General features: G+C 34.6%; 1 long non-coding RNA gene across 1 annotated transcript; it reads right to left on the bottom strand.

Annotated features, from left to right (window-relative positions):
* Window positions 1–295: 295 nt before the first annotated feature.
* On the bottom strand, window positions 296–1688 carry LOC127082713 (uncharacterized). Its single transcript, XR_007788203.1, has 2 exons — window positions 1522–1688; window positions 296–631 (listed from the first exon to the last, which is right to left on the bottom strand). It is a non-coding gene; the product is annotated as an uncharacterized LOC127082713 (long non-coding RNA).
* Window positions 1689–11980: the final 10292 nt, after the last annotated feature.

The raw sequence follows: 11980 nt of genomic DNA on the forward strand, positions 1-11980 counted from the left end.
TACACAAAGATGGAAGTGTTTACCAAGTGTTGACTTTGGTCAACAGTTGACTTTTTTGTCAACTTTGACCAAAGTCAACCCACCCAATTCTAAAGGCATAAACCCCAATTTCCAAATCCCATTCAATATTCAACAAAGGACCCTAAAATTTTCAATTGCATAAACATAAACCATTAGAAAATCACAAATTTCATTCAACCAAAATATCAATTTCCATTTCCCAATATATAAAGCAATGTTAAACCAATTCCAATTTCAAAGTTACAAATTTAACCATTATTCAATTCCAAATCCATTCATAAATACATCATTTCAATATTGACCATTCCATACATAAACCATATCATTTGAATTCCAACAACTTACATTACAACCATTACATCTTCCATACCATTACCATTCAAGATTACAAAATTACAATCATTTTAAGTTCATAACCATAAATTCAATTTCTATTGTTTCATTACAATAATAAACCAAATTCCAACTATAACCCTAAATCCATATTTCACTCTCATACAAGCCATATTTCTTCCACTTTGGACTTCTGACTATTTCCATGTGCCATTGCTTCTTCAAGTACAAACCATTCTTGAATGCTTTAGTCAATTGCCCATTTTCACCAAATACCCTACAAAACAATCCACGACATTGCAAGTTAACTCACGCTTCAAACCATGTTAGCATTGTGAACGATTCAACACATACTAACTTAACTTTAAAACATTTCATACCAAATTTCTAAGCAACATGACGATAAAAGAAAGCATGACCATGACCTATCATCCAAGCGTCATGTAACAAAACATAGGTTTTCAATTTCAATTCATTACACAAAAACTCTTTGGCAGCCACAATGTAAACCACATAAAAGCAAGTCAAAAATAACATTCACAAGTAAAACCTACAACAATACCATATGACAAAAATTCATGGCAATGCATAGCATTCAAATACACATCATTTCTAACAGTACACAATCACTTAATATTTCAAAAATAACCACAAAGCTCAATTCAAAAACAAAATCACACCTCACCCTAACTCAATTCACAACTTCTAATTTCTAACCAAATTATCCAACTAACTTCAGTTTCTCACAACTACCTCTAACTGTTTTTTCACTAATACTAACCACTTGTAACCAATTGTCATAATAGAATTAGAACTAACATCCTAATTGGTTTTCTAACCACCTAACTAACTGAACTTCCTAACTATATTCTAAGACTGAAGACACATCCTGCAGAAGATTTTTCAGAAAACTCACGACAACTCTCTAATCCCTCACTCCCTTTCCACCCCCTGCTAACAGAACCTAAACCTCTCATATAACCAACCGCAACAAACCCTCATGAAATAAAGAAGAACCTTCCCAACAAACTTCGTGTTAACAGAACTTCTAACTACCGTAAAAGCACTCATAACAGAAACAGTTGCAAAAAAAACTAGAATAGAATTGAGAGGCTAACAGAGAAACCACTAACGAGAATCAGTTATAAAATTCCAACCACAACTGACCTGCATTTTTTCTGCTGCCAAAGCATTCGTTCCACAAACTAACTTCCACCTCCCTATAACCAATCCGTTTTTTCTATAACAACATATACAAAATTTTCCTAACCCTCCAACCTACTTCCAAAACCTCCTTCTTGAATTCCTCCACCGAAGCCTTTATAGAAACTGGCAGAAACTAAGGGTGGCAATTGGATCCATTAAGACAAAATCCATCCAATCCATTCACCAAAATATCCATCCAATCCATCCATTACATAAAAACTAAGTTAATGGATTGGATTAAATCCATCCATTTATAAGAATGGATTATCCAATCCATCCAACACATTTTAATGATCCAATGGATTTTTTTTATCTAATTTTAAAAAAATGAATATTTTCAAATATTAAAAAATTATTTTTTTGTAAAATACAAAAAAAAAATCGAAAAAAAAATCATTTTTTTTAAAATACAAAAAACTGATTTTTTTCAAAAATTTTAAAATTATTTTTTTGGAAAATACCAAAATTCGATTTTACTTTCGAAAAGTTATTTTTTACGAATATAAAAACATTAATTTTTTCGAAAAAAAAACAATTTTTAAATTATTTTTTTCCGAAAATACAAAAATATGTTTTTTTTTCCTGAAAAAAAAATTGATTTTTTTAGAAAAAAAACTGAACTTTTTTTCATTAAAATACAAAAAAATATTTTTTTCTGAAAAATAAGTGATTTTTTTCAAAAGTAAAAAAATTGAATTTTTCAAAAATACAAAAATTAATATATTTAAAAAAACTATTTTTTCAAAAAAAATGGATGGATGAATATCCATCCGCTAAAAATATGATAATGGATGGATTGGATGGATTTTATTCTTAATGGATGGATTGGATTGGATATTTTTAAGAAACTTTTAGTGGACTAATGGATTGTTTTGATCCAGCCATTAACGATTCAATCCATATCCATCCAATCCATCCATTTTGCCACGCCTAACATAAACGCAGCTGCCAAAAACTCCAACAGTCAAATAGACTATATAATAGAAATTCACAACCTTTCAACCAGGGAACAACCTCCCAACAGTACCTGCAAAACTCTCCATAACTAACTAACCGTCAAAAAAACGGAACCAACCAACTTCACTTCCAGAATTTCCTCCAACCGATTTCCAACAGCCTTTCAACGAAAACTCCAACTGTCAAATAAACTATATAACAGAAATCCACACGCCATTTGAATCACAGCCTGTAACTGAATTCTCAACAGAATTCCAACAGAAATCATGCTTATAACTTCAACAAACCTTAACAGAACAGGGAACGAAAAGAGGGAACTGAATTCAGCTTCATTCGGTCCCGACGTGTCTTTTTGAACGACCTGTAAAAGCTGATATAGCAGAACCCGGTAACAATTTTGGGGACCTTCGAACCCTCTTCTTCAACCAACACCTTAATTCTGTAACTTCAGGTCTTCACCCTCTACTTCCCAACCTTTCCATCACTCTCCAATTCATCTTCGAGAATCCTCACTTTGTACAAGACTTCAAACCATTTGCGACCTTCAATCACATAACACTGAAGAAAAGAAGAAAACAAAAACGGAAAAGGAGAAAACCGAAACAGAAAAGTAAAGTAAGCCTCACCACGGAATTGAACTCATCATCTCCATCTCGATCCGACAATCATCAGAGACTCTTCATCATCGAAAACACAACGAGTCGATCCAAAAATTCCATTTTTCACTCTTCATTACAAATGCATCAACATTTCCATCCTTCAACGCATCAAGAACGCAACAACATATTCGTCTTCGTTCTGCAACGTAACACATGAACAATGATTCAACTGTCTTCATCTTGATCCTAACAACAATCAAACACAATCGCAAAACTGTGACGCAACGCGTGGAATCAGAGAAACTCCTTTTCATCAATGATACGAAGACGACGACGATGTTTGTTTGATGCACGAGCTTTTGTTTCAATCCGGCCATGAATTTTCGCACTCGCAGCAAGTTCCATGGGCCAAGGCAAGTCTGAAGGAGTTTCGATGTATGAAGGTACGACTACCCGTTCTCAACATATCCATGGTATCCGTTTCTTTTGGATATTTACAAAGGCTTGGGCCTTTGGCCCAAGCAGTTCCCAAGATTTCGTTCCTTCACACCTTACTCCAATTGTTTCCCACACCCCTAACCTAACGTTCATGCTAACCCTCATTAAAGCCCTACTAATCCATTGCTAATTATTGTTAAGTTCATACTAAATTTGCTTAATTTCTGTTAATCACCACCACTATTAATTTCTTGCTAGGGTAAAATTAGATTTCTTAATTTTAGATATTAGGATTAATTCATTTTATTTTGATTGATTAACTTAATTCTTAATTAAGTTTAATTAGGGGATTAGGATTTAGAAATTAGGTTTAATAAATCGTTAGATTAGATTAGTTTTCTTAATTTTCTAGATTTAATTTTCATATTGATTAACCATGCCATGATTAATTCTTAGTCATTAAATCTCGTTATTTCTTTTTGTGGGATTTTGTGTGGATTAAGATAGTTAGATATTGATTTTACCATGATTAAACTTTAGACTAAATTTCGACTCAATTCAATTTGTGTGATCATAGTCATTAGAGTCGATTCTTGAATTTAGATTGGTAATTTTCCATTTGATTAATTGTGATCCTAACCCATGTTTAGGTAGATTTTAATTCGTAGAATTAATATCCACTTTAATTGTCCATTTAATCATTTTTTTGGTTTATGATCATATTGTAAATTGAAAATCCCATTTCAATTTAGGTGATGAATACGTTGTATGTCCAATTTCATTTGCCATGATCATAGGATAGATATTGCTTACTTTTCATTGATTAATCCATTACCTTTTGAATCGATTCTAACCATTGTATGTACTTACACCATTCTTACTCATTCAACTTTATCTCATGCTAATTCTCTTGTTACCTTGTGTTGTCACATATTACTTGGAGAAGAAAGCTCACTCTTAGCTAGCCATACTCCTAACCATTCCATTTCACTCAATAACTTTGTATTGTTTGAAGTACCATGTCACTTGTATGTCTTAGGCAGGGTACATAGTTTAGTAGTTTATAACTTGTATTTTCCTTTCATTCCCTTTCCATTGTATTGTGTGGATCCATCCCCCCATTGTGGGTTAAATGTTCCCCCCCCCCCCCCCTTAGTCATGTAATAGCTTAGATTTATTGCTTTCTAGTTAGCTTACTATGCATGTTAATAATCAAGATAAAATACAAAACGATAAACAAAGCATTTCAAAAGAAACAAAAGGTACTTGATTCAACGTCAAGTCGTTTTCTAAATAAAACTCACACCATTGCAACGTAAATGCTTGATCCAATGTCATGCATTCTCTATCCATTCCATGATCCATTATTCACATTTCTTCTCCATTCTATTCTCAATCTCATTCCATCTCTCACCTCTATTCTTCACTCACTATTTTCGTAATAAGTTCAAACACTTGATTCAACATCAAGTTCCTTTTTCAAAACCATTTTCATAATAAATTGGAATGCAAATGGGGTGTACGTGTTTGCGCACAACATTCAAGTAAATGGGTTGTCGACCGTTCCTAGCCTGAGGACCCGACACTTGACTTTCCCCATTAAAACATCTAATGATTCAAACAAGTTAGATCTAGGTGCTAGGAGGCAGAAAAAGAATAGTTAAAACTTCATTGTTCTCTCGATTCCCAAGTATTTTAATCGTTGATTGTACTTAGTCAAGGGTTAGAGACTTGTCTCCCTCTAAGTTCCAACGATTAGACTTGCTAAACTTCTTTCACAATTCAAATCTCTTTTTTGGACGAAAAAGAGTGGTTAGGATAACTTGTCCTCTCAAACTCCCGAGTTATTGGACCGTTGACTGTATCTAGCCAAGGGTCTAATGCTTGTATCCATGCATAAAATCGACCCTAACAAATCAAATCATCTTTTACCTTAGTGCACTCTATTCAAAACCTTTCAATAAGGACGTATTACTTCCTTTCTACCGTGAACGAAGCTTAAGCCTCCAAGTGCGAGCAAGTAATGTTTAACTGCTAGAGTGTGAACCAAGCGTGTCCACTTTACCGCGAACAAGCAAATACTTTCCGCTCCCATGACAGAGTATACAAGCAAGTGAACAGCAGCACGCGAACGTCAATACTGTTCAGTAAAAACAACCAAACAAATACGCCATTTTTGAGCCGAAATACGAAGCTCTGACTTCCCTATTGCATGTAAGGGGATACGTAGGCACGAGGGCCCAAATCCTTGGCGAGCACACTAACTTAAAACTTATTTTCTCTCCCATCTCATTCTCATCTTATTCCCGATAGCAAGCAACTTACAGATAAATAAACATCCATGTGCATTTGATACGAGCAAGTGGTTCCCATGGAGTACCATGGATGTGAGGGGTGCTAATACCTTCCCCTTGCATAACCGACTTCCGAATCCGCTCTTGGTTGCGAGACCGCTTCTCTCATTTGGGGTTTTATCGCTATTTTCCCTTTCCTTTGGAATAAATAAAGTCCGGTGGTGACTCTGTATTTTTTGCGGCGCTTCACACATCACTCGAGGTCGAGGGCATGTCAACTCAGGGGTTGAGAAAATTCAAAGACAACAACATTGAATCGGGGGTCGAGAACATATCAACTTGGGGGTTGAGAACATAAAGAGAATAACCTGGACTCGGGGGTCGATAACATATCAACTTGGGGGTTGAGAACATAAAGAGAATAACCTGGACTCGGGGGCCGATAACATATCAACTCGTGGGTTGAGAAAATATAAATACAACAACCTCGACTCGGGGGTCGAGAACATATCAACTCGGAGGTTGAGAAAATATAAAGAAAACAACATTGACTCGGAGGTCGAGAACATATCAACTCAGGGGTTGAGAACATAAAGACAACAACCTCGACTCGGGGCTTGATAACATATCAACTCGGTGGTTGAGAAAATTTAAACACAACAACATCGACTCAGGGGTCGAGAACAAATAAAAAAAACATCAACTTGAGGGTTGATAGCTGGTTAAACATCACAGAAAGGACTTCTTCAATAAAAGATTTACTGGGGAAAGTACTGGAAAGTAAAAGTACTCAATGAAACTTTGTATGGTAACCTCTGCTTGGGAAGCAAAATTTAGTGGATTCGCTGGGGAATATCCTCATCAAAAGGTTAATGGAAATTATTCACTATGTAGTACCATCACGTTATAATATTACTCATGAAATTGTACATGAAGTGTAATTACTGATCAATGCAAGTACATGTTAGAAATGCTTGAAGTGTGATGATTGGTTGATGCATGAGGTATGATGCCTAAAGTTTTGTCAATGAAGATTTATTTTTAGGGTAATTTCCAAGTGGGACCGGTTTCTTGTGAGGTTCTAAGAAATGTTTGACTTTTTTTAAGGCTAGTCTTTTGAGAGGTTCCAGGTAAATTTGGGCTTTTTATAGGTGGTTATCTTACAAGGCTTTATGATGATGCCAGATTCATGATGTGGGAATATTCTAGATGAATATGATGATATGCATGATTTGATGCTAGAGAGAAGCGTCATGATTGATGCATGATGATGATTTATGTGCTGACTTGGATTTTTCAACAAGTTCCCCTGGGGTGGGTAGTGGGTAGTGGGTGGTTACGGGATGTTTTTCCATAGGGTCTAGAGGTGACTTGACCTAAGTTGGCCAATTCTCATAATGTTTTTCCTATAATCACCAAGATATTTCGGTGATCTGCATATGATTATAAGGATTGATTTTGATTGTCAGGATCCCTATGTGATTTTCCCCTAGTCAAAAAGTGTCAAGAAGTAGCATGCCTTTGATCAGACCATTGTTTAAATTTCCTCGATGCTCAATATTGTTTTGGGATTAAAATTGTTCATTTTTTGAAAAATAATTCTAACGCAATGCTCGTGCAAGTTTTGAAATCGAAAAATTGTTATAAATATGGTGTGTATAATGGATGATATTTGTCCATGTGGTTTGCATGAATCAAAACATTTGGAGTCAGATTAACAACAATTTTATTGAGTATGCTTTCATAGTAAGCCTAGCTTCAATTAGGTATTTTAAAGGTTATAATGTGGCTTGGCTCATTGTTTATGAAAAAAAAATGATATAAGGCTCAAAATTTGATTTAACCCACCACTACTCCTTTGATGGTATCCATTCCTAAATTCAATTAACTCAACGGATGCCTTCAGTCGGCAAGATAATTTTGGTATTCATGATGATGGAGGTAGAGGTAATGGTTCAAGCACTGACGAGATTCTTGAGGTGACAAGCACCTACTTTCACTTACAAGCTTGTTTCCATTTTTTCTTTTTCTTTTTTGCCTTTAATCCCTATTTTTGCATGGACCAATTCTTTTGAAGTTGTGGTCCATTGGGAGGCCCTAACTTTTTCCTAAGTCGAATCTTTCTTTTTTGTTTATTGACTTAGCAAGCTTTTTTTGGAACAATTCTTGTGAGATTTTTCTTTTGATTCATAAAGATTGTGGTTGTCGTGTTAATTATTGTGAGTTCTATCTTCTCACTGCTTCCTTGATGTTGGATGATGTGGGTGAGGAAGAAGATGTACTTTGAATACCTTATTGAGGTGATTAGATGGAATGGTTCTCTTGAGTTTAGAATGCACCATCGAATTAATTAAAATTTACCCTTCCCCTAGTAAAGATTAAGGGTTTTTTTATAAATAGTAAGAACACCGAGTTCAGGGTTGAGGGGGTTAACTATGGATTATCTCCTTTTTCTCAAGTGTTTGGGAAGTGAAATAATGTCTCACATTGGCATCCAAATCTTACTAAAGAAAGCATATGTTAGCAAATTCGATTATTGTGTTTACATTATTCTCCTCATAAATTTGTTAACAGGCAAAACGTGAAATGAAAAAGCTTTTGATATTCATGTATATGGAGAGTCATGGCATAAGAAAGAGTGAATACGAAAGAATTGATTCCCAAAACATGAGTGCTCATTTTATTAAAATTACTAGTCAAAGAGTACAAATTTTAAATACAAACAATAATTAACATGAAAGAAATTACAACTAGAAAAAGCCTAATGATCTTAGGGATGAGCTTCCTTGTTGAACCACTCACTTTAGGAGATGCTTCTGTATGTTCTTGAACTTGTTAAAGTAAGGGGTGACCATTCACCAATAGGATTCCTCCTTTGAAAGTTAACTGTTTGTCTTTGATCAGGTTTTGGACCTTGGCCTCTCTTGAGTTCCTCCATGGCTTCTTGAGACATGCTTCAAGCTTGTTGGTGATGTAAGACCCTAATTTTGACCCTAAGATCCCTCATGGCATCATAACATTGCATTTGCATCTTGCCTCAAGGATCATAGCATATTGGATCCTTACCCTAAGGTGGGATCTCTTGAGAGTTGGTTTGAGATCACCAAGCATGATTGAATTGTATATTATTGCTTTTATAATTTTATTTACTACCCAAAAGCACAAAAATATGTCACTAACATCTCTTGTTTGTAGCTTGAGCAGTCACAAGATCCAAAGCTTCTAGGAGATCCTATGTACATTGATAGGGCCAATTGAAGATAAAAGCAAGCATGGCAATGGTTCCCAAAGCTCTTATCCATCAAATATGCCTCCCAGGTATCTCAATTCATCATTTTGATCAAAGCAAACCAAAGGGTTTGAGGCTTGTTTCCCAAGGAAACCCTAATTCATCTGTTCATCAATTGTGCCTTGCTCATGAAGCAACCTCAACCCATGATCAAATACAATCAAGGTAAGTTCTTTAATTCATCATTTCATGCATATTTGAACTTATTTGAGTGTCCTCAATCATCAATTCATCAAGATATGAGGCATGGACTTAAGAAGTTGATTAGTTAATTCATCTGACTATTTTGAAATACACTGAGACCTAACATTTTATGTGTTTGTCAAATGTATATGACCCCAAGAGAAAATATGTTCTTAAGAACCATATGAACAACTTTCATGTTCATCAAAAATTGATTTCAAGCTTGGAAGGTCATCATCCATTCCAAGACATTATAGGTCATTTTGACTGAAACCCTAATTTTGGGTCAACTTCCCAAGGACATAACCTTAAGATGACTAATTAAAATTTTATGTTGAGAAAAATTTCAAAATCCTAAAAGAAATACATGTGATAATGCAAAACATTATAGGTCACTTTGGACCAAAGGCATTGAAATGTGAAAAAGTCCAACTTCAAGTGCCCATAACTTCTTCATCAAAAATCCAAATGATTCAAAATTTAAGTCTAAATTGATTTTCCTTAAAATACCTACAACCTTTATGTTGAAGATTTTGTCATTTGGAGCTTGCATCATTGAAACAGAGGTGCTTGAACTTTGGCCAATTTTGAAAATTTCACATGTACATGTTTTGCACCCTACACTTCATGACCACTTTTCATCAATTTCCAAGTTTCAAATGAAGTTTTGATCAACATAACAAATGATCCTCATGCAAGAAGCTTTCCAACCATTAATCATGAGGTGGTGTTTCTATTTTAGACATGGCATTTTCGAAGACCTAAACATATTGGTGCAATTTTGGAAAATCAATTAATTTGCATTGCATGAGCTAATCTTGTACCATTTGCACGTCCAATTTGCTTCTATCATTATTCAGCTGCCAAATCCAAGTGGAATTGGGCCCTCCATGCGCCTGTACAGGCCCATGCATGGAGGCCCTTTCCATTCATGCAAGCATTTTGATCATGCATTTCAGCTTGCTTCTCCTATAAATACAATGCCAATGCTCTTCATTTCACTAACCTGAAGGCGTCCTAAATGTTGTGTAATTGAATCTTCACCCTCACTCCAAAGGAACTCACTAATTTTTCTCTCAATTTTCAGATCTAGAATTCAATTGCATCGATTGTTTTCTTAAATCTAAAGTTCTTTAGCCTTCTTCCCTTTGATCTAAAGAACAATTTGCAAGCATCCATAGCAAGGAATTGTGCTCCCAAGCTCTGCAAATCAGAGGTTTACTTCACATTTTAATTTCTTCGAATCAGCTCATATTGTGCTTGTTTCTTGCTGTTGTTGTATGATCTGAAGTCCTCTGCATATAGGCAATTGTTTTGAGCTTCGAATTTTCAAAATCCATTAAGTTCATTTGAACACCACAGAAATTCCATCTCTGATTTCTCTTAATGTAGAAACCTAGATTGGATTTGGTTGGTACAGGGGTGATGTACATCACCCCAGCTTTCGATTGGTACCAGGATCGTGGCATTTGGTTAACATTTTTTCCTCTGCAATTTTGAGCTTGGCCGGAGGTTGGCCGGAGAAGACGGTGGCGCTGGTCACCGTCTGGTCTCCAGATTTAATCTGAGCCATCCATTGCTTTTTCCAGATTTGATCCCATACATTCATTGTTATGACTATTTTAATGGCACCATGTGATTCAGTTGACTAGAGTGTATGGTGAGCGTGCGCTTCCTGGCCACGTGATGATCCACGTCAATTAATGAAGGTGCATCAGACGGTCCACGCTTTTTCATCATTTTTAATTCTGATTTTATTTTCTTTTATTTCTTTTAATTCCATTTCATTTTAAAAATTCATATCTCCTTCATTATTGGTCCAAAAAATATGAGACCAATTGCATTTTTCTCCTTTTAATTTCTAGTTTCTAAAAATGATTTTTAATATTTTTTTATTTTATCATTTGATATTTTTTTATGAATTTTCTCTTTTCTGCTTATTTTTAATTCATTTAAAATAGTTTTTGATATCCAAAAAATACAAAAATATTTTTCCACCCTTTTTAAAGGATGATAGATCTATGAAAAATATTATCATCAATTTATTAATTGATTTGAGATTTATTTGAGATTTTAATTCAATTAGGTTATTTTTAGGCATTTTTAATTGATTAAAAATAGTTTCTGACTTCTAAAAATGCTGAAATTTTTTGTCAAACTTTGTTTGACCTTGTTGAACTTGGGATAATTCACTTGGACTTTTCTAAGTTGATTTGAAGTGAGTTTGAAGTTTGACCTTTCTTTATTATTTTAATTCAAGTTTTATTTTAATATTGAAAAATACCCAAAATATTTTATTTGTTTCTTGACTTCTAATCTTCATCTTACTTCTTTTTACCATTGTTTGACCTTGATCTTCTCTATCTTTGGTCAATGCTTGTTGATTATTTCTTTCCATTTTCATTAATGCACTTTAATATTCATCTTCTTCTTCTTCTTCTTCTTTTTCTTTTTCTTTTTTGATCAATGAGTTAAAGATTGGTGGTTAGCCTTGATACATGGGAGGTTTAACCTTCCTTGATTCAAATCTAATTCAACTTGATCATGGATCAAGTGAATGGCTTTGCATTAAGAATAGGTTGCTTCCTAATCAAGCAAAGAACCTAAATCAATACAAGATCATTTCTCATCTTCTTTTTGGCATGGAAAGTTGAAGGAGT

This window comes from Lathyrus oleraceus, chromosome 5 (assembly GCF_024323335.1).
Source record: "Lathyrus oleraceus cultivar Zhongwan6 chromosome 5, CAAS_Psat_ZW6_1.0, whole genome shotgun sequence".
Classification (NCBI taxonomy): domain Eukaryota; kingdom Viridiplantae; phylum Streptophyta; class Magnoliopsida; order Fabales; family Fabaceae; genus Lathyrus; species Lathyrus oleraceus.